This window comes from Haemaphysalis longicornis, unplaced genomic scaffold, assembly GCF_048455015.1.
Source record: "Haemaphysalis longicornis isolate Haplotype H1 unplaced genomic scaffold, Haemaphysalis longicornis Haplotype H1 scaffold_5, whole genome shotgun sequence".
In the NCBI taxonomy this organism is placed as follows: Eukaryota; Metazoa; Arthropoda; class Arachnida; order Ixodida; family Ixodidae; genus Haemaphysalis; species Haemaphysalis longicornis.
The window spans coordinates 154,868,531-154,895,689 of NW_027526385.1; the positions used below are offsets into that span (position 1 = coordinate 154,868,531).

Consider the following 27,159-nt stretch of genomic DNA (forward strand, 5'->3'; position numbering starts at 1 on the left):
CCGTTTGATACAATGATATTCCCGGTAAATTTTAAACACACGTAGTTTCGTTGTCTAGCTCCATTGCAAAAAAAGTACGTCTTACTATTTAAAACCGCCCACTTTCTCTATTGTCAACATAGATCCACTGAAAATTGGAAAACATTGCGAAGGCGTGCAACAAGTGAGCGGGCCACTTTCCACAGATAAACGAATTTCCGGCAGCGGCCGCACCTGCCGCGCGAAAGTTCTAAGACTCGCGCGCCCGCCAACAGATGGCGCCGGTCGGGGCGCAAGCCCAGGGCGTGGAGACCCTGGGCTGAGTACGAGGCGTGCACGGCTCAATGCTCATTCAGCGCTGCTACCTGGCGCGTGTGCGTTCGCTGACGGCGCGGCCAGCGACGGCTTCTCTTGGAGACTCTGTGGTTCACGCCACGCCGATCGTCTTTGGGACACGTCTAACTGCTTCGAAGAGTTCGGTGAGCTTTGTTCCATTGTCCTTCCATTAGTTGCTAAGAAAAACTTACTTTCCACCAGGACTGACTTCACTGACCATCCAATGACAGTGCGTCTCAGTTTTTGCAGTCAGCACAGCGCACGTGATGATTGACGTCAAGGCTTGAAACAACCATCCGAAGCACGGAGAGATTAAGAAATCGGGGGAACGTTAAGACCGTACAACTTTACGTTTTGAGGATAGAAAACCCCTTGTGGGTCTTCAACGGTGCCAAGACGTGCGAGAATTTAATACTTTAGCTGTCATCGTGGCTATGATTGGTAGTGCGACGCCCGGGGCGGCGGGGGGCGGCGGGGGGCGCGGAGGAAGACAGATTGGAGGCAAGCGCAAGGACCGGAGATTGCCTCTCGAACCGCAGGCCACGTTGAAAGGGAGCGCTGAGCTCCTGATACGCGTGCTTCAGACAAGTGTCAAGATGGAAGCGTCGGTGCCATGGCAACAGATCGAATTAACGCCTCACTCCTAAATTGCACCCAGAAGCGGCAGGAAAAACGCGTTTGCGGTGTGCTTACAAAATGAACTTGAGGTCGTAATTTACTCGCTAATGAGAGTGTTTTGTGGTGTCGTGCAAACTTAATTGTCGGTCATTGTAAAGACTCTGTGTGTACCTCTTGAGGAGACGTGCCGAACTGGCGTTTTGTCACCCATTCATTTTGTCGTTCTTTCAATTTACTCACGGTTTTTGCGCAACGCTTGTCGCAGATTTTGTACTTTCATGTGAAAAACATAGGCACGTTCCAGGCTTTTTAAACTTTCTTCTACTGGAATCAGATCTATGCACAAACCTTCCGCGCTTCCTCAGAAACGAAGGAATGATGACTTCCAAGAAAAATCGCTTTCCCAGCAGTGACCGGTAGAACCAAAGTGTTACCACGTATACCAGTGCATCCGCAGCGTCGTGACACACTATTTCAGATATCTTTAAAAAAACGCTAGAGATTGACTGAATATTTCCTTCCTAATTATCAACAATTTTATTAGGCTGTGAATATGTAACGGCTCGGACATTTTACTTTATCGCGTTACATCACTTTTGTTCGGAAACATTTTTTTTCCAGGACGATTGTGTCTGAGGCCCTATAATAGGGAAAATAACTGTTCCCTTTGGAAAAAAATTTCCTAAAAATTAATGCACATAAAAAGGACGCTTCCAATTAAAAAATGTTTTATTAAATACGGTTTTTTAATTTTTAAGGTTTATAAGTATAGTTGTAAACTTTTGTTTGTGTTCTGATATGGTCGTTCATTAATGCCTGCAAACGACATGCATTAAACAAGATGTCTTAAATATTTATCAAATGAGAAATATTGTATACCGTATCGCACTCTCGTTCCTTATATTTAAATTATATACCTCACCGCAATAAGTAAGTAATCAGCGGTAGACGTGTAATCCGATTTATCAACTACTCCTATTTTACGAACTTCCCATATTGAAGGATAAGTTTATATTTTTAAAATATTTTGGCGGGAAGTACAAATGCGAATGAAGGAAACAGGTGCAGCGGAGTTTTGATGCATCAAGAAATAAACCTCGGAAGATAAAGGCCGGTGGTCTAACAAAATAGACAGTTGAGCTAGCTGGTCCTTATACATCGTTAAACAACGCTTGAAGGCGGGGACGATAGAAGAACAGACACACGAAGGAGCTAAGCGCGCCTCCTCTTCTATTATCTCGTCTTCAAACACTGCATGCTCAGCGACGCCGATAGTTAACCGTCAGAAAATATGTGGACGTTATTTGCGCTTAAGTCTCATGGAATATGAAGGTGCACAAAGTGTGGAAAGTGGGTGCTATTGCCGTCTGCTGCTGCGGGAAGCGAGGAATCTATTTGTTTACAAACTGTAGCAAAAAATAACAGACTGATTAACTTTTCCGCTTGCGATAATCATTGTTCTTTACCCGAAATTGCGTCTCGTTTCTCAAGTTTGCGGTGAGACAGAAAGAGAAAAAGAGATGGAACCTAAGGATGCAGAGAATTCAGCCAAGCTACGAGTTCAGCAGTCTGTTCCACATAAAAATGAGGAGAGCACAAACAGGTGAAACAAGCGAGGGTGTACACAAACACACGCAAAGTGCACAACTCTTAATCGTACGCAATTTTCGCGACCTCCACCCACTTCGGAAACCGGGAAGTCAGCTACTAAAAAAGTGCACCAATTTCGGAACAATGAAAACCTGCAATCAGTGTCATCGCCCGCCAGAAAATAATAGTTGCAAACGTGACCCGATGGAGTACGGATACTGACAACATTTCTCGCAGCTGTATGTAGGCATTAGGGGATTTGTAGTTGTGAGATTGCAACATTATACATTGATAGTGATTGTTTACGGGCGAATTATGTCTATTTTCGTTGACCTTCTGCTGATCTTGCTGATCTTCCATTACTTATTTGGAGCTGAATAGATGAGGTAAAATTCCGCATAATTTTTAAGTTATGTATACTTATAGGCGCTCAAACCACGGCATGGCGAATGTAATGCCGGTGATGTCTGCTCTTCGGTCTATCTTGCAGCAGCACGTTAGCACCCTAGCCGCCCCAAATAAAAGAAAATTAAGGAATATATCATGACTAACAAGAGATCTGTAGCCGTTCCTCGCCGATAGCGAATTTACACGATCTGAAGAACGTAACCGGCGGGTACGGCGTGCACGTCGTACTGACGACCGTTTGCTAGCCAAAAGTCGATGTTTAGTGCTGCAAAAAAACGTTCGGCCATGTTCAGGCTTCGCACTGGCGTTCGGAATGACATACAGTATAACCTGGGCAGCGTAAGGTTTTCGGGACACAAAACTGGTTTCGTTTTAAGCAGTGATTCGTTTAAACCGGATTCTATTTGCGTGAATGCGCTTCAGTGGAGAAAATGAAACACCTCGAATACAGCGAGGTTTTGAATGAGACGACTTCGCCATAACGAGGGTATACTGCATGCTGTTAATTATGTCACATGGCGCACAGTCACTGTGCACTGTGTGACCTTAACGTTCGGTGCCCCGTACATCGACCGCTGAAGTTGCAGTGGGATTACCCGCCTTGGTGAGCACCAGGGCGATTTCAGAACTGTACCCTCGCATTTGTTTAAGCATTGTCTAGATTGTACCTGTGAGGCATGCTTATATGCGGTGGCAATCCGTTTCGTGCACCCAAATAAAGCGACGCGTAAGGTGACAGAAGTGCTGTATAGATTTGTAGGTTTTTGGCTTGTTGAAAAAAAAAATTGGTTTCACTTGAAGCAACAGGTTTTTGTTCGGTTGCTATCTTTGCTTTTTTATGGTTCATAGTACGCTGCATCTATTTTATTGACTCAGTTTATGTAAACCCAGGTACCCTGACATTTATATCTTGCGCAATTTCTGCAAAAAATTCTCCTCTTAGTTCAAGACATGCCCCGTGCATATTACAGTTCTATTCTTGGTTGCTTAAGCGCTGTATCCGCAAAATGCTCCGGTGGAGAAAACAAAGCCTTGAGCCATCCAACCCCTATTGCCACTACCCCATAACTAATATCTAAATAAAGTTTATTCCTCCTCTCTCCACCTCCTCTTCGAACCCATATGTTACAAAGCCATATGGTTGCATTCCAACCAATGACCTTGGCGTATAATGTATTGCTCATATTTGCTGCGGGGAAAGCCTAAAAAGGCAAAATCAAAAAATTAAGAAGCTTGAACAAGTTCTCGCGCAACAGTAACGCGCAACTAAATTACCTAACAGTTCAGACTATGCATACAGCTCATGCGAACATGTCCAACATTCCGACTTCTAAGGTGGAACCTGCTTGTGGGGATGTTTCGTTTTTACTGGGAGGAGGAGGAGGAGAGGGGGGGGGGAGAATACACACAAGTTTGTGACGTTTGAGTGACCCACATACAACACCCAGAGATTAAAAATAAACAAAAAAAATGTGTTAACATAAGATTAATTGTTTGAAGCCCTGTAACGGGTCGGTTCAGCCGAGCCCTCTAGCGGCTGGAAGGCACTGGAGCCACCGGCACAACTTTTTTCCAGTCACAATGCTGCAGCCTTCACCGTCATGGCAGGCTGCTTAGTTTTGTGTTCATCATTGTTCTTGCCTTATTTTACAATCCAATCCATAATTGAGGCCCTAGCCTAAAGCTAACGTTGCCCTAATTCAGCGAGGTACTTGCCTTGTGTACAGCGAGATGCCGTCCCGCTCAGCTCACTCCTTCGCAGCTTTGGTACGGGTAAATGCAGAATGTTCGAGATGCGGCCGAACAAACAACACCCAATGCAATGAAAGTGCACCAGAAGCAGATGTCGAAAGCGTATTGGCTTACAGCCACCTTAACAAGAGTAGCGCAGTTACCATTCAGCGCACGTTTTTCAGCTACACCTGGGCACCCATGGTCATCATACCTCCCGTGGAAAAATACGGATAAGTTCACAAAGCTCCTAAAGATGCACCCACATATGTTAGTAGATACACTCTCACTTCGTTCACAACGAATTTAAGGCGTTTGATAATATTCAGAAAGGCTGAGGCCTACACAAAGCCTAACAAGCTGGACACAAATGCTTTGGTAGCAACTTCTGTAGATAACCTGAAAACGGGCCCAATGTCGCGCATTGCTACCATTGATCAAACATTCTGTGCTGTCTGGTCCTCGTGAGTGAGAAAAGCAGGCGAAAATTGTTTAATTAATGTGCTTTAGGTTATTCATGATCCGTGGAGGCGTCGAGATACTTAAAGATGATACTGGATGAAATAGAATCACGAAAGTAAACTAAGCGCAATACTGGTTGTTACGAAAACTTAATGGTTAATGCTGGACAAAACGGAACGCCATCAAAAAAAGTCAAGTGCAAACTGAGGAACTAGATTGCAGCTTGCACACGTTCCGAAGAAAAATGAGAAATTAATCGGGGTACTTGATTTTGAATTCATGCTTTAAAGTGAAAGTAGTATGGCACCCCCGGTGATACTTTATCCGCGTTTGTAACTTCGTCTTCATTGGTTACCAGATCGCGCCACATTTGCAAGTTCGTATCTAAGTATCTAAGTACCAAGTATCTAGGTATCTATGTATCTAAGCATCTTAGTACTAAAGAGCTCAGCTAATGCAGGCTGACTGGCACCACTTTGCGCCACTAGTTACCCGGAGTCAGAGGTCTCCCAGTGTAGGATGCACCTGTTCTTCTCACATGCCTTCACGTATTCTCAAACGGTGGGCTCAATGAGGCTGTTTGGGAAAAGCTGCCGTACAATTTCGACGCCGAATTTTTTTACTGATAAAGAATTTAAGGCTTTCACCTCATTAAGTTTGTTTATTGCGTGTCATCATGCTACTGTGAATGTTCCTTCTTTAGACTGATTCCAGCGGACTACACTAGGTCTGGAGAGTAGTTGTCTTTTAAGAAAAGAAATGTAATGAGAAACATTGTGAAATAAAAAAGGAAGCAGAATATTGTTCAACAATGGCTCAGTACAGAGGGGGATAACTTTGACTTGATGGAATGAACACTGGATGTGGGGTGATGGTTTAAAAGGAGAACATGCAATGCACAATTCTGTATGGTTTTTAATTTCAAGAATTGCGCCGTGTTTGGGCTCCTAAAAGAATTGGGTATTTCAGTTTCGTAAATGTAGTGCTTCTGTATATTAACTGAGTGGAGTAAAAGCAAATTGAAGCTCCGAATGAGGCACCATCCGTGGGATTGGTGTGATTGACTATGTAAAGCACCTGGTGTTATAATGCTTTTTACGGAAAATCCGCAAGTTCCCGCGAATCTTTGTAAAGGGGCCATCACCGAGAACAAGAAACACTACTCGGGTTCTTTTCTCGAGTGTTTTAATGTGGTGGCAGTCACATAATTTATTACTTCAGTACCTGATTGTGTGATATATTTTTGTTGATGCGCAAATTGTCATTGTTGTTAGTGGATACTTAACGATTGCTTTTGGGGTTTGTTTTTGTTGTTCAACAACATGCGTAAGTGTTATACAGTTCTGTACATGCATGACACTGCTACTGACACAAAAACTGGCGCAGCTGGCAGTAGTGGTGCAAAGCCCGAAAACCAGCAGGGCTGGCGGCCCCTCTCCCTTCGTCACGGTCCCGGCTGTTTCACCGCACATGGATTTCCGAACTTCCCGTTGAAAGTTCACCATGACTGGCAGGCCCGGATCGTTTTGGAACGCAGGCTTTCCCATCTCTCCCAAAGTGGACCGCATCAGCACGCGCTAAAAGCCGAGGCAACCGGTTTCGCGAACTCGGCGTCTGTAGCGCGATCTCGGCGCCTGTGCTGCCCACTTCAGGCACGAACGCACGTGAACTGGCAAGGAGAAAAGCACGCGGGAGGTCACGCCACGAACGCTGGGCAGAGTGTTCTCTAATTTCGAGCTGGCCAAGCACTGCTCATGATGATCAGCTCACGTGCGCTAGGTATTTTCTTTGGTATTTTTGCGAGCTCCTCACGCGGCGGAAGGCCGCGCTCAAGCCTGGCGGACGCCGGGCGCACCTAACGAGGTGCTTGCTCACGTGCTTTCGGTGTTATATGTTGGTATGGTTTTCTGGTAACCCCCGACGGTGCAACTAAAAGCTGCGACTAAAAGGGGAGTCGCCTCGGTAAACCCCATCTTAAGGCGACTTTTTTTGGCTGCCACCTCCGTTTAAAAATAAATAAAAAAAATAAAATATTTAGTTTTGATTTTGATAAAGCATGCATGTTTTTGGCGAAGATTTACTTGCGAAGCTTTGAGGCCCACCGTAGTGCAGCGCTCGTGATGGTTAATTTAGGCAACCTATCGATTTCTTACGTTTGCAAAATCTCCACGAACGGTCGTTTCCGTCTTTCCCCTTCATTTCAAAATGGCCGCTGTGGTCACGATAGAACCCGCGTTTTAGAGATCACGAGAATAACATCTTAGTTACAGACCCACAACGGCGGGCACGCCAGACTTGAATATCATTCAGTTCACCATTCATATCTACTAAAAAGTGGTGGCCTAACCCATGGTGGACACCCGATTTGACTGATAGGAACGTTAGGTTTCGGCTTAACACTGATACGAATTCACCTAGGTTAGTCGTTCAAAATGCACAACCCCGCAAGTCTTGAAGATCGAGGCTGAGCTGTTGCTGTTTCAAGGAACAATATTTTGCTCCATACGACTATAAATGCTTTACTTATATCAAGGAACATTCATTTCATCATGAACTCGTTATCTGGAACATTGCGGCTATCACACACTAAACACACTGCGTGTGTTTCACACGAGAATGGCTCTCGTAGAGTCCATGATTCAACCTGGTAACAACGAGATACTTTTCATTTCTTTTACAACATCCCAGTTTCATTCTCTTAGACAAAATATCGTTAACTGATGCCACTCGGTAATGACTGGTACAATTTTTATTCCCACACTTGAAGCCGCCTTCCCAATCCTTCGAAGATCAAGTGCGATTTTGTTGAATGAGCAGGCTGTTTGGTCGAGATGATGAAACAATACATGTTATTACTACGTAAATATTGGGACATCATATGTGGTCAACAGCGCAAGTTAGGCATATTTTCAGCTTTAGCATTATACATTCAACACCGCAACCTTAAAACTTAAAACACAAAGCAAGGATATTTTATGCAAAATGTTCAGCAAGTCAGTGAAATTCGGTGTTGGGTAAGGCTGCTCTGTATTCCGAAAACAATTCGCACGCTCCCTAGTTGTTGTACTTTTGCTCCCAAATAGTTTTCTGTTACAGGCATTACAAAATGCCGTGCGTTTACGCAAAACTTTCGCTGCTGTACGCCAAAGATGAGCAAAACACGCCGTGAAAAAATGTGCATGTCAAGCTACATGCCAGATAGTGACATGACAAAAAACGCGAGTTTCAAAGCACGTGGATGAACTCCACATGACTGTTCAGTTTCTGCATTTCGATACCTTGAATAGTGTAGTGCGTTGCAAAACAAATTTGTTACCATGACAGGTAATGCGTACCAGAATGTGGTAAACTATAAAAAACGATATGCGGTGGCAGTAACACATAGGAGTTCTTACCCATATATTTTACAGTGAAACGTGAAAAGCTTGTGATAGTAGTTGAACACAATGACACAATACTCTTTTTCTGGAAGACACTATTATAAACCGGTTGCAAAGACAAGCGTATCGATAACCGCAACAGGGTAGCGGGAAGGGAACGTAGTCATATTCTTTTATGAGTTGTGGATGAGAAAGCAATAAAATAGATTAGCGTAGGCAAGAACAATATAACAATATTTGCTATGTGTAAAGACTTCGAAAAATATTACAGACACACACACACACACACACACACACACACACACACACACACCCACACACACCCACACACACACACACACATATATATATATATATATATATATATATATATATATATATATACACGAACACACAGACGAAGAAAAGTTTCCAATGATCCAGAAGAAATGTAAAAAAGTAGAGTGTGACGCAGGTGTCAAAATACAAAAACAGAAATACAAATACAAATACAAAAGACTGACGTTTAGACTGGAGGACCAGTCTCCATCGGAGTACCAAGTAGAGAACATTGCAGCACGCTTTTAAAGGTGCGCATGGAGAGAGAAAGGTGCGCTACAATCCGCCCTGTTTAAGAAAATTACCTGTGAGGAATCACAAAAACAAGAAAAAATGGAAGATATACACATGAGACGCCAGCGCATGCCGTCTGATGTGTACATCCTCCATTTTTGGGATGATGTGTCGCAGACGCTAGAAATCTTTAAGATTATCGCGGTACACATTAGTACAGAAAATATTAGGGCAAAATCTATGTGCCCTTACTTGGCTACCAGTCAGGTATGCGGTTCGATATGTTCATACAGCAGATAATATGTTAGGCAGCGCCTGAGCATATATAAGATCAGTCTAGAAGTCACTTAAGAGCGCACGTACTACGTCTGGGCCACGATAAAATGCGTTAGCCGTGTCCTTCCGAGTGTTCGGCAGTAATAAAGTTTGAAAAAAAAAAAATGGCGTGTCCGTGAGCTGAGTGGCGGTAATTTCCGCCTACGAAACGATTACGAAAAGCTATGTGCTCGCTCGCAGGGGGCTTCTTAGCAATATAATTCTCACTGTGTCAACTATACGTGCAGAAGCGGGCTGTGTTTTACATCAGGACGTTATGTCTTATGGATGTGTATATATATTGCGTCTAAGATACTGCTCTGCGCAGGGGCCAATACTTAAACCAAAAAATAAAGCAGTTATTATTGAAGACTCAGCAGTCTACGTGAACGTATTATGTCCATACCGGTTATTTAACACGTATCATGTTTCATTCCTTTTTTACCTTTTTGAAACCAACAAAACCATATCCTTAGCAGAGACGCTTCGCGTAGACCAGTGAGCCTTCAGTAAGAACTGTTCTAAGCAGATTTAAAAGTAGACAGGTGTATACATCAATGTATAGACCGACTTGATTTCGTAAACGTATCAAGAAAACTTTATGACTAAGTACTTGGTGAAATTTTAGGCCCTTGATTGTTACAGTTCTGCGTAAAAATAGTTTTCAGCGTGTTGTCTTCGCACTTTGGCATGCGTTGTATGAAATAATAAATATTTAATTTTTAAGGTCAAGTGTTGACACTTTGTTCTTTAGCTTCCCGAAGATCAGTGCGTATGTATATAATAATCTACGCTCCTACAACGCATATATTCATACCAGCGATAACTGCGCCCTGCCGTGAACGTGAGACTTAATTTTCTATTTGTTGCTGTGCGCTTGGTGTCAGCGAAATGCTTAACTATTACACTAGCAATATTAAGAAGGTATGCACGAGTGTGGTCAGTCTGTCGAAAGACCAAGTTGTGCCGTCCTGTTAAATTTGTTGCAGCCTTCAACCTAAATTTGTATTTTATCGCGCATACAGTTACAATGATTATATCATTTGTTGGGGAAAACGAACGATAATACTATGTCGCCAAGAGCGCGTGTGCGCTAACTACCGCCGTTACCTTTCACTGAGAGAGGGAAGCAAAGACGATTTTCATTTGGCGTTTATTGTGAATGAAATATACTCCGACAGCTACGTATCCGGTCAAAGAATTAATTTGCATGCTACTAACTAACGCTTTCTTTCAGCTTGATCAACTATTACTTCTTGAAACACTGGCGAAGGACACCTTATTCTCAATTTCTGAATGCCCATTAAATCTGATGATGACATTTTTTGAGTCGTTCCTGTATATAAGCAATATTTTTTTTCGAAGCGTGTGAGCGATAGGAACAGCGCGCGAAGTTCAAGAGCGGAAGGTCGTCGCGGAATTGGCGTATGAGGTATATACAATCAAAGTACTCGCATATTACTGGTGAACGGAATTGCATTTCATCAACTGTAGGTACAGCACTGGACAATCCTGCACGGCGCAAATCACAAATGAAATTCGGCAATAGGCTGCACCTTCCCCCTAAAAAAATGGGAAACTTACCAAACCCCCGTTATTTGCGAAGAAATGGGTAGAAGCATTGATATGGCACGCAGGTACGAAAAAATTACTCAACATAAAGGAAACGAAAGATTGTGGGGTCTCGAACCGAGGCCCTCCGGGTACGAATCCACCGTAAAGCCACGATATTTGAACGGGAGGGTAGGGGGGGGGGCTACTTTTTAATCGAAACATTTCTTAGTATGACACATGGTGTCCTGTCAGAAAACTAATGCGTTTCCCCATAGACCGGTGGTTACTCGGCCAAAAGGATCTGCTAACATCTCTGGACATCCGGCGCGTGCATGAAACCGGGATTCCATTAGGTCAAACCGGTTAGTACTTGAAAATCGCGAAAAAGGAGCGGTTATAAGATAGACAATACAAGCATCGAGTATGAATAAGGAGTATAAAAGTATAACTATTTCATGAATCAGGTATCTGCGTACGCTTAGACCGTTCGTAGATGGGTTTACTTAGCGCGCGAGAACTGGTCGCGTGTGTTTATTCTTCGCTTGCGATTTGGGTTTTTCAAAATTTGACGACGGGTTGGACGCAGTTTCAGCAAAGGCTGGACGACAAGCTTTTGGCGCACTTATGACGCAATTTTGATGTTCAAAAGCTTTTGCGCTTCTCTCGAAGTTATTTACGAATGGATGGTAGATTTTTTAGCACTTGGTACATCGAAGGTCACTAGTGTTGAACACGAACCGGTAGACGGCGCTAGGCGCGTTCGCTTTTGTGCGGTAAGCGAAACGGAATCATGCTAGCGGGCGCATTGGCCCACCTTTCAAATTTACTCTCTGATTTTTTTCGACAACACTCGTTTCCACAAGACTCACGGCGGATAATATGAACTCTGTTTCGCAGTCACTGCGGTCTCGTGGTGCAAGCGTAGGTAGAGCGCACGTTAAGTTAGCCTCCGCTAAGTCGTTCAAAGGCTAGTAAAAGTGCTGCGTACAATAAGGCGCTGCGTACGAACAACGGCTGCGCTCCCACCTAACGGTTCCTTACTCCACTGGAACATCTGCAACCACTGAGGCAGCCGCCACAAATTGTCGCGAAAATGGTCATTGACGTAACTGCATCAGACCACCGCCTTTACGACTTGCTTGGATTTTTTTAGTTTTGTTTGACTGGAGAAGCCTAATGAAAATGAAAGCCCCGCGTCGCACTTTTTTTTTTTTTGGTGGGTGGGGGAATAGGCGTAAAAAATTGGAAGGGGAGATTGTAAACCAGCATCGAATGTTTCACAAGGAGGCTTCGCAGGTTTTTACAGCGAAAGCTTTATTAGTGGGACCGATGGTGTCCTGTAAAAAATCTAATGCGTTTTCGATAGAGCGGTTCGTCGACCGAAAACATCTGATAAGATCTTTCGACACGGGCCGCGTATGTGAAACTGGGCTTTTCTTGTGTGGAAATGGGTACTCGAAAATCGCAAAAATAAATGGTTCTGGATAAGACAATACACGTATCCATCATGAAGAAGGACGTATCATTAACCACGTATCGGCATATGTTTAGACTGTTCCTTTAATGCGTTTATATACTGCGCAAAAAATCGTCGCACGGGTTTGTTCTTCGTTTGCGATTGGTGTCTTTGAAGTTTTGGCGATCGATTGGACGTTCCCTTAGCGAAGGCTGAACGAACTTTTAGCGAAGGTTTTGACGCACTTTTAATGCAGTTTTGATATTGGAAAGCTTTCGTGCCAACTTTCCTTAGGAAGGAAGGATGAATTTTTGAACAGTATATTTGCCCTTTACTTTTGGTTTTCTGAACGGCTTTTGTGTTTTCTTTAGGGTACACTGCAGCCGTGGCGTACGCAGGGACTTTTTTCGGGAACAAAATGAGAGGAGAACGATTAACCACAAAAAAGTAAAGAATGAAGCAAATTTAAAACGAAGAAAAAGTTCCGGGTGCATTTGGAGTAGTCCACCTAACATTACAATTGTTTTGTTAGCCCTGTGTGTTGTTGTGGAAGCAAATAGGCTGTATTTCTCTCAGGTTCGTTTCTCAAATATGGTTGCCCCACGACTTAAGGCTGCCCGGGTGTCGTAGGGATTTTCTCATAGATTATGACCTAACTTTGCAATTACTGCCCCTGTTTTATTAAGGACGAAAGTGTATTCCTTTAGAATTAAACTATTTTACAGCATATTACAATTTCACTGCTCTGTATTTATTGATGCGTGAAGTTTCGGTACGAAGCAATCTCGCTGTGGAAGTCAGGGTGGTAACTGCTCAGTTCAAAGTCACCTCATATTCCCTTAAATTTCTTGAGCGCTGGTGTTTAATGCAGTATATGTCTCACCCCTCCCCCCCCCAGTTTGAATTCCGGTGAAGCCTATTTACTCAGCGCCGCTCCGGTGCTCCTCCTCGCCACCCCTCCTTTGCAAAGGTTATCACAACAGTTATTCCCCTCGGCCCCACCGATGCCTCTTTCACAAGTTGCGCTGTCGGCTGACAGCGGCTGTAGCGCCGTTATCAGATGATTTCGGTTATCAGCAGCAGCGCACATGGGTGTAAACACGCCCGAAAGCTCCACCACCGCCGCCGCCAAGAATGTAGCCGCCTCAATTTCCCCCTCACCCACTAGCTGCGGGTCCCTGCAGATTGAAAAAAACTTGCCCCGTTGGAACCACAGCGTGAGCACATAATTCTTCTTCAGCTTGACAGCCATTCCAAGCGCCTTTGTCGCATCGGCGGCCATCGTTGACCAGGTGCTCATTGTTGTTATGGCGGAAAAACAATAATAGATCTTAGTCTGATGGCATATAAAGTCTTTCTCTCTCCCTTCGCCGGTGTAGTTCACGCCTAATTACGCGCCCATCCCCGGTTTCCGGTTTAGGCGGGCACGGGTTGGGGGTGAAGTGAGGGTAATGCACGCAAATCAGGGCTTTATGCCGCTACCGATGACATACCCGGTGTGGTTGTGGGAGATTTAACGCGAGAATCTCATGACTCAATGCGCCGCAATCATCAGCAGTCATCTGCAATCGAGCGGTTTGGGTCTGGGTTGGTGTGTTGCTCAAACAATAAGATGCCTACGACTTGGTAGCAAAAGGGACACCTACGTGTGTGTCCGCTAGAATAAAGGTCGAGGCCTTCAAGTTGTTAACTCGCCATTGCACGGACGCATGCCATTCGCTTGAAGGAACAACAGCGAAATCAAGAAGCGTCAGCCCGAACAGAAGCGTGAATGGGCGCAAAAACAAGGGAAAGCCACTGCCGCCGCCGTTGCCACCTCAAGTTCCAGCTGGTCGAGTAGCTACGAATACATCCTGGAAGAAGAGCAACTTGCCCGCTTGGAACGCCGACGTGGGTCAATATCACTTATTCAGCTTAAAGGGCTTTAAGAGCGACATGATCGACAGTGTCTTTCACTTCTAAGCAGCCGCTCATGACCGGTTGCCCTTTTATGCGTGTGCGGGTTTGCAGCGAAAGTACGGGGGGGGGGGGGGGGGCACGCGCAGGTATAGGCTTTATGCCCTGGCTGGTGACATGTCCGCTCTGTTGGCGTGACGTTTAAAAATGGCCGTGAAACAGTCCAATGCGACCGGTCCGCTGTCCGCAGTGGTAGAGCGGATTGGGTTGGCGTGTTACACAAACAGTAAAATGCCTGCGTCGCGGGAGGAGAAGAGACAGCTCAACGTTTGTCCGCTAGGATAAAGCTCGGGGCTTTCCAAATTTTATTCAGGTAATTGGCTAGGAAGTATGCTCAGTCGTAAATTGCAAACAACCGTGTTTTGTTTCGTGCACTCCGTGGAGAGCGTGCAGCCTCGCAGGTCATCCATTCTCACAGAGTGGAAGGCACAATTTCACTTTATATCCGAAGTTTGTTTTGGTGAGCAGAAACAGGCACAAAATAAACACGCATCTTCACACGCGGAACGTGGGACGTTTTACGGGCGCATAGACAGAAAGAGAGATCTCTATGGGAGGTCCCCTGAATATGCTTACGCATTAAGCCCTCTGCTATTGCTGTACGTATTAGGCACGAATGTGACCAAATTTGACAGATTCTCAAAAGTGTAAAGGCCTCTCACAATTACAAGAAAACATGCTGTGTCTCCCTCCTCTTGTAACATGCATCCACAGAACTAGTAAATCACTAATCAATCTTTTCACTATAACTCCGATTTTTCGAACGGCAACCTTCTGCAGTACTAACTCAGGGAAGCTCTGATTTGTTCAACGCAAGTGGTTCTTATGGCTTCAATATTAGAGAAGCTAGTTTTCAGTTATGCCTCTAAAAACCGTTTCCTTTGAGGTCACCTGCCCTAGTGTTTACTTCATATAAACGCAATAGAACTGGCACACTGCTGCACTGATAATTTCTACAGAAGGTGGAACTATTTGCCAGATACCTTTGTAGTCGCACTACATCACTTACGGCACTTGTTCTGTAAACGCATAACAGCTCTGGACAATTCGAAGTCGCCTGAAATTGGAACTGGAGGTATGATTTCTAACCAAGGATGAAATATATTTTCCACACTACTTTTACACATCACATCATTCTCCAGTAGCCTGTTCAGTACATTCCCGAAGCACCGATTATATTACGGTCTCCTGACTTTTAGAGGCGGCGTTGTTTCTCAGTGCCGAGATAAGGTTGCCTACAAGCACCGCAAAAATGATTGAAGACCATCAACAGTTCGAAGATTTAAGTCGCTTCTCTTGACATATCAGGGCTTTTTTTATGGCGCAGCCATAACATCTTCTATTTAAAAGGGAAATCCGGAAGCCGTTTTTTCTAAGAGCCCATTGACGCTGCCCACGCAGTAAGAACGCAAAAAACCGGTCAGATCAGAACCGTCCTTTCTAGCTTGCATAATAACCAACTAGCAAGTGTCATTGATGATGATGTGGGCGTACGGCGTGTTTTGGGTGGCCGCTATTTTTAGAGCGAAAGTTCATCATGGGCCTTCTAACATGTCTCTTTCAGCGGACGTACAACTCTAGCGAGCTCAAAAAGGCACCGCAGCCACAACAGCGCGTATACGCACGAGGCGTGTACATCTATAGAAACGCGAAGGTTTGTGAAGCAAGAAACGGGGGCTCTGGGGTAGCGTGGACACGCGGAAGTGCGCTGACATTGAAAATAGCTTTGCGCTATCATGTGCGAGGAGATATTCACACATTACGCCGAGAGTACACCAAAACAAATAAAATCTCTCTGAACATCCGCACTTGGGGATGTTGCGGTTTTCATCGACTGTAACACGCTAATCGAGATGTCGGGTCAGCTGCCTCAAGAGAAAAAAAAAATGCTCCGTATCTGCTTGCTTCACTACTAACTCATGCCGAAAGGCGACAGCATTCGCCCGTACCTGCCACGTTCGACTCTCTCTTCACTCTTTCTTCACTCTCCCCACTCATGCATCACGCTTTTTTTCATGCTTGCATTGTACTGTCTTTGTAGTTATCATTCTCACGCCTTTTCTTCCTGATTTTCTTTCTCGTGGTCTCTATTTTAAAACATACCGCTGTCCCTCTTTTCATTTTTTATTCCCGTATCCCCATCCCCATGTGTAGGGTAGCCAAACGGACAGTTCCCTGGTTAACCTACCTCCCTTTCTTGTAGTGTTCTTCCTTCCTTCCTTCCTTCCTTCCTTCCTTCCTTCCTTCCTTCCTTCCTTCCTTCCTTCCTTCCTTCCTTCCTTCGTTCCTCCTTCCTTCCATTTTCCTTCTCTCATGATGAATTCAAAGGTGGTTTTGTTCATAACAATTCAATTTTCCCGCCTTCACACTTTTTCGGCGCCATCTGTTGAGGCAGCGCACATTCTTTAATTAATATTTTGCTTTTTGCTGCACGTTTCGCCTGGAACACCACGAGCTTATGCCCTTTCAGTGTGTTTTTCTCACGCGTTTCTGCAAAATGTTTAACCCATTTTTTATTGGCCATTCCAAACGCCCACCCAACGTATTCCTAATTACGAAAACCCGGGGGCTCTTTTTATGCACTTCAATTTTGCCTCGAACGTGCCTAGGTTTTCTTTGCGCTAAATTGAAGGGACATGTTTGACCCATGCCACCAGTTTCAGTAGTTCGGACCATTATTGCCCGCCTATATATAATTCGCGTGCAAGTAACCTTTTGATTTGTTTTGACGGCTGAGTCGAGTGACAGACAGACAGACAGACAGACAGACAGACAGACAGACAGACAGACAGACCGACAGACAGACAGACAGACAGACAGACAGACAGACAGATCAAAATCTTCGCGTTTAGGTGCCCAAGAAAGACTATTGCCTTTAGAACAAACCTTCGGCCACGATGATTTCGCGAGCCAATTTCGCGAGCCAATGGCAAGTGAGCGGTCCATTCCACTGTGGAGCCAGCTGAGCCGGTAGGATCTTTCTAAACATAAGCAGGATCTTCCTAAGCAGCGTCTTCCTAAACATAATCAAAGCCAGATAGCCTGAGAGTTACTAAACAGTTATGAGTGAAAATTGACATATTGGAGCATCATGAGGTCATTTTTGTTCTTTGCTCCATCGTTTTAGTCACGTCAAGAGATAAATTCAAGGCCCTATGATGACTTACCGCCCCATTTTCAGCATACCGAATGGCAACACGTAGAGTATCGTGTGGCAGGATATATTTACCTAGCGTTTTGGGTTACAGAGGATAAAAAAAATCCGTGGATAGTACGTATTACGCGAACGATTCAACCGAAAAACACCAAACCAAATAATGAAAGAAGATGCACAAAGCGCAGTGTCTTGTCTCAGTCCATTCCACCTGCGCCTGATGAGGAACAGAAGCTCATTCTAAATGTCACTCTTCGAGGCTCAAGTAAGGAATGTCACTTTCACTTGCTGTAGAAAAGTTCGGCTGACTCATCGATAAACCTTACTCCTGCAGGAATGCTGACTCATCGACCTTAGATAACACATTTTCTACCACAAAGACTGTGAGTAGAGAGCATACAGTTTCTTATAGTATACACTAGAGAGGAAATTGGGGCGCTAGCGTCTCTGCGGCTCACATCAAGGTCGTCTGTGTCGTCATGGACCCGCATTATACATCGCGCTCGCCTTAGTTTCATCATTGGCTTGGATTGAAACGTTTTAGTGACCGCAAATTTAAACAAAGTGCCACAAAAACTAAGGCCAAAGTTGTAGTTCACTTATTAGAGGCTGTGATTTTATTAATTTTACCATTATTTCAAAAAATAAGTTGTATGAAGAGTTTCGAAAGTTTTTTGAGCGTGCCAATGAAAACGTTGCCTTCGTGGTGAACCGGTGCACCGCGACCACCAGCTAGTTTAACAAAAAAAATGAAAACGTGGCGTTAAACAGTCGTGGCAAATGACAAGATAGGACGCATGCAAGCGCCCGTATCTGCCGTATCTTGTCTTCGTCGAAGTACGTTTTGTTTCTTCTTTTCATCGGCTACAAATTTCGCGGCGGCAAATTACCCGCTCAGTCATACGTCCTTCGACTGCGGCATGAGCAACGTCAGGTGCGATCACCCATTGCCTGCTGTTTCACTGAACACGGCTACCACAGAAACGGGAGGATTTCGGCTTCCTTGTAGCTCCGAAACCTGTTAATGCATAGTGACGAAAGCAAATCACAAAAACCGCTTGAGAATCTAGTTGTCATGCCAAGCCCAAGCCAAAAAGGGGGTCTTCCCATGAACCCCCACGACGACATGGCTTACGAGGCGCAGTTTCCTCTCTAGTACACTTACTATAAAACTCTATAATAGAGAGTAGAAGAATGCGTGCGAAAACAGCGTTAGCATTCTTCGCCTCTGTTCCGCATTCTTCTATCGTATTGCCATGTTTTTTTTTTGCTCTAGAAAATGTGCATAAGTTATCCCCGAACCAACTTTCTCAATGTTCAGCTCTAACCGTCGTTTTTGCCCTAATTATTGTGCGACATGCCCCGTGCAGGGAGCTTTGCGACGGTGATGCGAACTCCAATAAAGCGAAGGAGTCTTACAAAGCCCTTTTTTACACAGAACGCTTTTACGGCGTGTGGACCTGTTTGAAATTTCTCATTTCGCAGGACATTACCAACAAAAGCATGTGAGGGAAATGCGGCAATGAAAGCGTGTATATCCGGTGGTGCCTTTCGCCAACAAGAATGCATACTTTTCCTTCCAAGTAGTCAGTAGAATTCTCGTTTACAAACTCAAGAGCGTCGCTTCCCTCTAGATTTTAACGAACTCTGCAACCTATCTGTAGCCACACTCAGTTTTGTTTCTTCCTCGCCGTATTATTTACGTGTCTACGAAGTGTCGTAAACAGTTGAGTTGGAATCTTTCCCAGAGGACCACTTCAAGAAATTCAAAGAAAACTTTAACGAGATGCTAACCGTTCGCCCGCATATTACTTCGAAAGCAGAGTAGTTTAGTTACACAAACGGAGGTTTTCGCCCTCAGAAGCAGATTCCTACAATGCCTCATTCATGCTGTCAGCCCCGCCATCGCACTCCTGGTGGCAACGCTCCCCCACCATACAGCTTGGCAAAAAAATGGCGGCGTTTCTGCTTGCGTTACTGCAAGTGTCGTCGAAAACGATAGTGGTCGGCCCCCTTTGGCGCGTTACCCCCTCTCCCAACTCCGATCCCCCTCTCTGTCTTCCCCTCCACTCTCGCTGCACTCGTAGTGAACTGATTAAAGGTTTATTCAGTGAAATTCAATTTTGCCGCCTTCCCTTCGCATTGCTCGCATGACATCTCTTGAGACAGCGCCATCCTTTATATTTTGTTTATGGTTCTGGCTGGGACACCACGAGCAAGAGGTCTGGTCCTTCTCTGCTTGCTTTTATCTTGCCATCTTAAGCCATCGTTTCTTTTTTTGAATTGTTGTACAAAAAACCAACCCAAGCTGTATTAGTAAATAAAAGACCGTAGGTACTCCTGGTAAGTGAGCGTATAAACTTTATAGAACAGCAAGCGAGATCTTCAGCAGCTCCCCCGGTGGGAAGTGTCCTTAGTCCAGTGTATTTTGTTGCGTGCTGGCGAGATGGCTCCTCCGCACACGCTGAATGGCTAGAGCCGAGTTGGGCAGCAGCTCCCCCAGCTGGTGTGTTGTTATATTAGGTAGGGAAGTGGGGAAGTTGAATGTCCCTAATGGTTGGAAGTGTTGGTTATTCGAATACATTTTGCCCCAAACGTGCCTGAGATGTTATTTGCGCTAAATAATGGGGACATGTATGACATGCCAGCAGTTTTAGTAGTTAGGAATAGTTCTGGGCCCTGGCTATCTAGGCTTCTATTATGCTTATTCCTTTCAGTGGTTGATAGAATCTAGGGGTAGAAAGGCCCGTCAGACCGAAATTTGCGTGTTTATAAAGCCCAAAAAGGCGATCGTCTTTAAAAATAACTCTTTCTAAAGCAGCTAAGCTAAGACCGCATGTTACACCGCAGCCCCGTCGTCGCTGAACAAGCTCTCCAGGAAACGTCCATTACGCCCAACGATTTGTCATGCGGTCAAGCTTCTGCCTTCAGTTTATTGTGTTTTATAGCAGTCGCGCGTTTCGCAGGCTATCGGAGCTAAGGGGTGGCGGGAAAATCGATTCCTCTCAGGGAGCCCAATAGGAACGCTATTGTAACTTAACCACAACTGTTTCTTGTTACGAGCAGATCGCTTCGCCTGTGTTTGCTGACCGGGAGAGCTAGATTCCTGCTGCGGCATTACGTACAGGACAACTGCACGACGCAAGTGCATTCTTTATTTGTTATGCCAGACGATGATCTTCGCACACGTGAAGCAGAAAATGTCGTCAGTAGTTTCTCTTCTACTATTACGAGAAAAGCTACAGATAGCCCATTAGGTTGCGTAAACGCGTTTGCGGTGGTAATGCGCAAAGGACGTACTTGTCATCCCTTGTTTGATGTTACGAGAGTAGACTGCGAAAATGTCAACAATCCCTGCGGCCCGTCTACATCCATGTCTCCAAAACCCGTCCACTTCTAATGACTAGTCACCCTCCTTCTTACATGCTTCTTCTTATATTCATATCTAACGGCGAAGACATCGACGATGATGACGATGATGGTGGGGACGACGATAATACTTGCGGTCGGGAAAGAGTCGCGGGAAGAAAGTAGATGAGACGTTCGTGATGCCTACTTGTTTTCAAATGAGCTAAATATGTTTAGAGGTTTCACACGCCCAAGGATCTGAACTAAGCGCACAGGGAGCCTACACTCCTCGCACCCACGATGCCCCTACTCTAACACTGACGCTCAATCAGATCTCCACCACCTAGCATGGACGTGCCCACAGTTTGCTGCAATTGCCCAGAAAGCCCCATAGAGAATAATCCAAACACCCGCCACCACGAAGTATACCCTGAATTATGCGTATTAGTAAAGCGTATATATGGCGAGAAAGTGGCACTTCGTGGTCCGGCCCGAGTAGGTTAACTGGGGCTGACCCTGGTGAAACCTTTCAGGCGCCATCAACAAGAATAACCTCCTGAAATGTGATCATTGATTCGTATTCCCTTTTCTGAACTTGCCTCCTCCACGGTACGGCAATTCCGTCCTTGTCTTAATAAATAATTCTCTGACCAATTCATTTACTCCACATTATGAAACAGAAGCAGGAAAATGTGACTAAACATGCCAAGATAATGAATAGCTTAAGTAACTACGGGTCCTTGTTTAATCTTGGATTGTGCGGAACGAAGTGTCTGTGAGTTATTCAGAGGCTCTTATTTAACAATAACTAGAGACCCGAACTTTAGGCTATATGCTTATTTTTTCCTTTAGTCTGTATCAAGCCTATTTTGCATATAAGCATGAACTAAGGGAAATGAAACACTACAAAACTTACTTTATTGTGCCCATAAGTGCCTATTGTGAGGTTCGTGCCTATATAGGCTTCTTAGCGCCTGAAAAAGTATTTTTGGTTTTTTGGCGTCCATGTTCCGATGAAGCTGCTATCGCTCCAGAAGCCCGCAACTAGGCGTTTGTGTCACGCTGTATTGCGAGGACAATATACATGGCGAGTCACAGAAACCCGTGCTAGAGCCGCCCCTACTTCGTCCTGACTTTACCACGAGGAACTGAACTGGGCCTCCTGAGGCTCGAAAGCAGCGATGCCGCGGCCACCGCGCCGCCAGGTGTCAGTATGAGCTGTTTGTTTTATGTTCTTCTGTCGCGCTGTGTCCGGGTATCAATGGCGAAAACCTTAGCCGGCATGCCCTGTCCATCGCTAACGCAATAAAAGAACGGAGCAAAAAGAACGAACGTGACACAACCGCGCATGTGCCACTCAAAATAAAAAATGCTGACCAAGTAAAACCACGTGAACATGACACACGAAAATATCAAGGTGGCGTCACAAACACGTGCACAACCAGCAGCCGATCACGGGGACAGCGCCAGCCGTCAAGACTCGGCGCGTATAACACGGAGGAAAAACGGGAAAAGATGTTATAGAGAGAGCATCTCTACACTTCTTCAATTTGGTCGCAAAAACCGTCATCTGCCATGCTGGGTAACTTTCAAGAGAGTTTACAATCTGACCCGCCGCGGTGGCTCAGTGGCTAAGGCGTTGCGCTGCTGAGCACGAGGTCGCGGGTTCGATTCCCGGCCGCGGCGGCCGCTTTTCTGTTGGAAGCTAAAAGCAAAAACGCCCGTGTGTACGAGATTTCGGCGCACGATAAAGATGTCCAGGTGGTCAAAATTAATCCGGAGCCCTCCACTACGGCGTGCCTCATCGCCTGCGTTGCGTCGACGCGTTAAAGCCCACAATCAATCAATCAGTTTACAATCTGGCTCTGAGGGTTAGTTGAAAATAATCTTCCGTCCTGCATAATACTGTTAATCGGTAAAAGAGCGTAGCTACTAAGTTATGTTGTTCCCAGCAGTTTTGCTCTGCATCTAGTTCGGGAGGACAGTATAAGTGAATTTTGTATCCCAAGTTTTTACACTTTACTGCGCTATTCATTGGATTCATCGGTGTTGTCTTTAAGAGGCAGTTACCGATCGTGCCTCTTCCAGCAGAGACTAATGACATCCTTTGGATAACACGGCTGGTTGCAAAATTTTTACAACAAACACTTCTGCGTTATTCACAGCTTTGCAGCAGACAAGAGCGTCGCAGCCAAGAGTATTCTGTACCACGCTGCACTTGAGCGTAAGTTGGCCCATTAGCGTGCTTATCTTACATTCTCAGCAGAAAGCATTCACCAGCAGAAAATTTGGGCGCCACTTTATATCAGAATGCCGAGCTCATTTCGAATGTACGGAACGGGTCCGCCGCTATCCCCGAAATACCGGTTGCTGACAGAGCCATTCCAAGTGGTAACTCTGTCTCGGACATATCACGTAAAGTTCCTGGATGCTCTGTGCTAAAACGATTGCCAAAGGTTCCGAGCGCAAAACACTGATATTCCAGATGGAATTAGATCCCGGAGCGTTCCAAAGTACCAGTACGCTCCGCAAACTTCAGTGGACGTTAGGTGTATTTTTTGCACTGAAATGTCGACTGATGGGAGGTACAACTTCATGCCGGAAAACCTTGTCACTGCTAGATTTTCAACGCTTTTGAGCTGTATTTAAATTTTACGTAAATCTCTCAACATGGCGACCTTTGCATGGTGCATTTTCACGAAGAAAACAAGACTACTTTCCCGTAGCAAAATATTTGTCCGTTGTTCCGATTGCTAGCGAAGAATTTGACCTAAAATGCGCTGGGGAAGTAACAATGAATAGGTTCTAGATATGCGTAAATTGGACTTTTTGGTGCCCATATATGACTAAATGACACTTTTCAGTGCTTGTTATAGGCGCCCAAAACATTTATTTTTCTTTTTTGAAGTTCTGGTATATAATTAGTATTACACTCCGGGTGTGCTGGCGTCACTCTACTTACAATTCGCCTAATTTACCGTGCCTTACTATTTTTTTCTCGGGAAGCATCCTACAGCCTCACGCAAGATATTCAGTGTCTCCGCTTGCTAAAGTTTTGCAGAAGTAGAGAGCATTACTGTAACACACGTTTTAAATATTTCATGTTTATGAATCTTGGGGGCCGTTGAAAATGACATATTCTAACGCTTCTGATCAACTGCTGAGATCACGCTAAGGGATATGTATGTAGTCATAATAGGATTGGCTTGAATCCTGAACGAATACGTAAGTATTCGTAGATCTCCTGGTCGTAGATCCCCTACAGACGCGATCGTTTTACTCTCTAAATACAGACCAGTTCTAGCTGCCAAATCACTGCTCCCAGACTTACGTGTGCTGGCAGTGATTCGATTTACTATGGTCGTTTTTAAAGGCAACCATAATTCTTGGGGAACTTAAGCATGAAAATTTTTTTCTGCCTGTTTGTCTGTCTGTCTGTCTGTCTGTCTGTCTGTCTGTCTGTCTGTCTGTCTGTCTGTCTGTCTGTCTGTCTGTCGGTCTGTCGGTCTGTCGGTCTGTCTGTCTGTCTGCCCGTCCGTCACTCAACTCAGCCGCCATGTCAAAAGTTAAAAGATTTCTTGGTGAAGAAGTGTGTAAGAATTAATCATTACAAACTACAAAATCTCATATCACGCTATAATTGCCAACATTTTTGAGCAAAAAGACAACATTAGGTGCATTTCAGACAAAATATGCACAACTGATACTAGCATTGATATTTTATTTTAAAAACTAGGCCATATCTTACCTAGAGGGAAACAAACGGCATTAAAACAGTTTTTTAACCTAACAGTACGAAAACAGATTGCGCACGAGCCTCGAGCTGGAGGCGGAACCCCAAACCGAACAGCAACAAAACGCCCCAACAAATCGCACGCCAGCAGGGAGAACACGTGAATATTGAATTGATTTGAGGAAACCTCCATTGCGTTTGTCATGAAGGAGTGAGACGGGAGGGCAAGAGCGGGATTAGGGGGCTGAGTAGAAAGGAGAGGTAGTGCGTGGCAGAGGAGGAAGAAGTATACAAGATTTGCAGCGATGTGACCAGAACCGGGGCTAATTTTGTTTACATAACGCCCGCCGCACACTGGAATAAGTATAGGAAGCATGTCCAGCCCTACTCGTATAATTATATTGTTTACTTTTATATTGTGGTCTGTAGACATCCTTACAACGAGCCAGCAAGGAAAGTGAATTGCTGGAGACCCGAGCGCAGGAGAGCAGCAATAAGGATGTAGATAAATTTGGAGGGTGTGGCCGAAAATTTTGGGGTCAGAGCTCGAGAAACCCTTCCAAGATTTAAGAGTCCTGAAAGTGCCATAGCATTCCTTTCGACAATGTCCCGAGAGATTGAAAACGCATCACTACTTGGTTCTCATCCGGTACTGCGGTGTACACGACCACGTAGGCTTGGAAATATTTTCAAGGTATATTAGGAATGCCTGCTTATATTTGTACATTATTACTTCGTTGCCTACATACAGATTATAATGAGTGCGCTGACCCTATTCAGCTGTTGAGCACATGTACGAATTCGTCATTACAATCACCGCCTGTTTTGGACGAGATAACCGGGCCGAAACGTTGCATTTCATCAGGGTAGTTCAGTTACCAATGACCGTGATTACAACAGGCAGCGCAACGAATTGGCAAGATTGCATGGGTATGCAATACTGAACTTGACGTATGAGAAAGTAAAGCTGCAATTTTATCGTCGTCATATCGTCATTTATCATCGCCAGCATTCTTCTCTATAGTAATGTTGAATGTATCTGCCATTGTCTCATGTACGTTGAAGGACGTACTATTGAGAAGTATATCTCGTGATGTATGTGATGTAGCATGTAAGTTGTAGAATGTAGAGTAGTGACGTTTTTTGTATCGGCGATGCATTACTCCTTAATGCTTGACATAACCGTTGTTATGTCAGATTTATACCCTACCTTTATCATGGTCCAATCTGCCAACAGTAGCTGAAAATTGAAAATAATAATATAAAAGTAATCATAGTCATAATCATCATCATCGTCATCCGGGTGGTGTCCGCTGAAGGACGAAGGCCTCTCTCACATATTTCCAGCCACGTCTATCAAGTGTTCGCTGAGTCCACCTTTCCCGCACAGATTTCCGTGGTTCATCCCTCTCTCGACTCCTTGCCCGACCTCAATTACGTTTCCCGTCTATTGGCAGCCACTCCGTTAAACGGATGGCCAACTTCTCGTTCCTCATGCGCATGACGTGTCCCGCCCATACCCACTCTCTTCGCTTAATTGGAGCTAGAATGTCTTCCACACGAGTCCGTCTTATATTCCACGTTGCTATTTTTTCCCTGAACTTGAGCGGGAACGTACCGACTGGAGGGGCAGTCTATACCTCCAAGCCCACACGCAGGTGTATCCCATGACCGGTGCATGCACCGCACAAGAGGCGGGGCATAGCGGCAAATTCAACTGTCTCAAAATTTTGTGATACGTAGAGTTCAGACCAAGAAAAGTCTTCCAGCCCACCGCGAAAGTTGGCTGGTAGAAGTATTCCTAATTTTTGTTTTTTAAAGAAATAAACTGAGTTTTTCTGGTTTAGTTTCAGAAAACAGCTCAGTTTAAAAATATTTTGCACAAGGTCGCCCGGTAAATGCTTCAACTGCGCTTGGTGGCTCTAAAAATCACAAATGGCTATTTTTGCGCCCTTTTCTACACAGGGTAAGTTACAGCTTCTCGTAATTTACGAGATATGCTACCCGACCCTGCGTGCGCATTTGAAGTTCTGGGTGACGCATATGTGGAACAAGTGACCGTGGCACCTATCACAAACGGCACTTTGCGATTGACCAGCATGTGTAGGTTACTCAAATTTTGAATGTGTTTTTAAAAAAAAAAGCTGATAGTCTTTCATCTCAGAAGAAAAGGAGTACATCTGGATTATCACCAAGAAGAACCAACCTTCTCCCGCTTCCTGCTGTGCCACTAATTTACTGCTTTTTATTGGGCTATTTTTGGTTTAGGGGTCTGTTGACTCAAGGCTGTCGGGCTCGTGTCTCCAGCCAATGCAAACAGTCTTCAGCTTTAACAGCTCCTCTTCAGCAGAAAGGGGCGCTTTAAAAAACAAGCCATCAACCATGCTAGTTTGGCGACCGTTTACTTATGTGTAAGGTTTCGTGCAACTTGGAGGGAAGATCAGAATGACAAGCGCAAAATGTTCCGGCAATAGAGTAATTATCACACTAAGTAAAGGGTGGTCCAGTGCTAAACGAATCGGGAAAATATAGCACCGATGATCTTTGAGTGCCTCCTACCTCCCGTGTGAAGAAGAGAAGGCGTTGG

The 27,159-nt window shown here is 44.8% G+C and overlaps 1 protein-coding gene across 1 annotated transcript in view; it reads left to right on the forward strand.

Moving 5' to 3' along the window:
• Positions 1-325: 325 nt before the first annotated feature.
• Gyc32e (Guanylyl cyclase at 32E) overlaps positions 326-27,159 on the forward strand; it is a 258,216-nt gene continuing 231,382 nt past the window's right edge. Inside the window, exon 1 of the mRNA XM_077671235.1 lies at positions 326-458. The gene's annotated coding sequence lies outside the window, so the exon portion shown is untranslated. The remainder of the gene's footprint in view (positions 459-27,159) is intronic.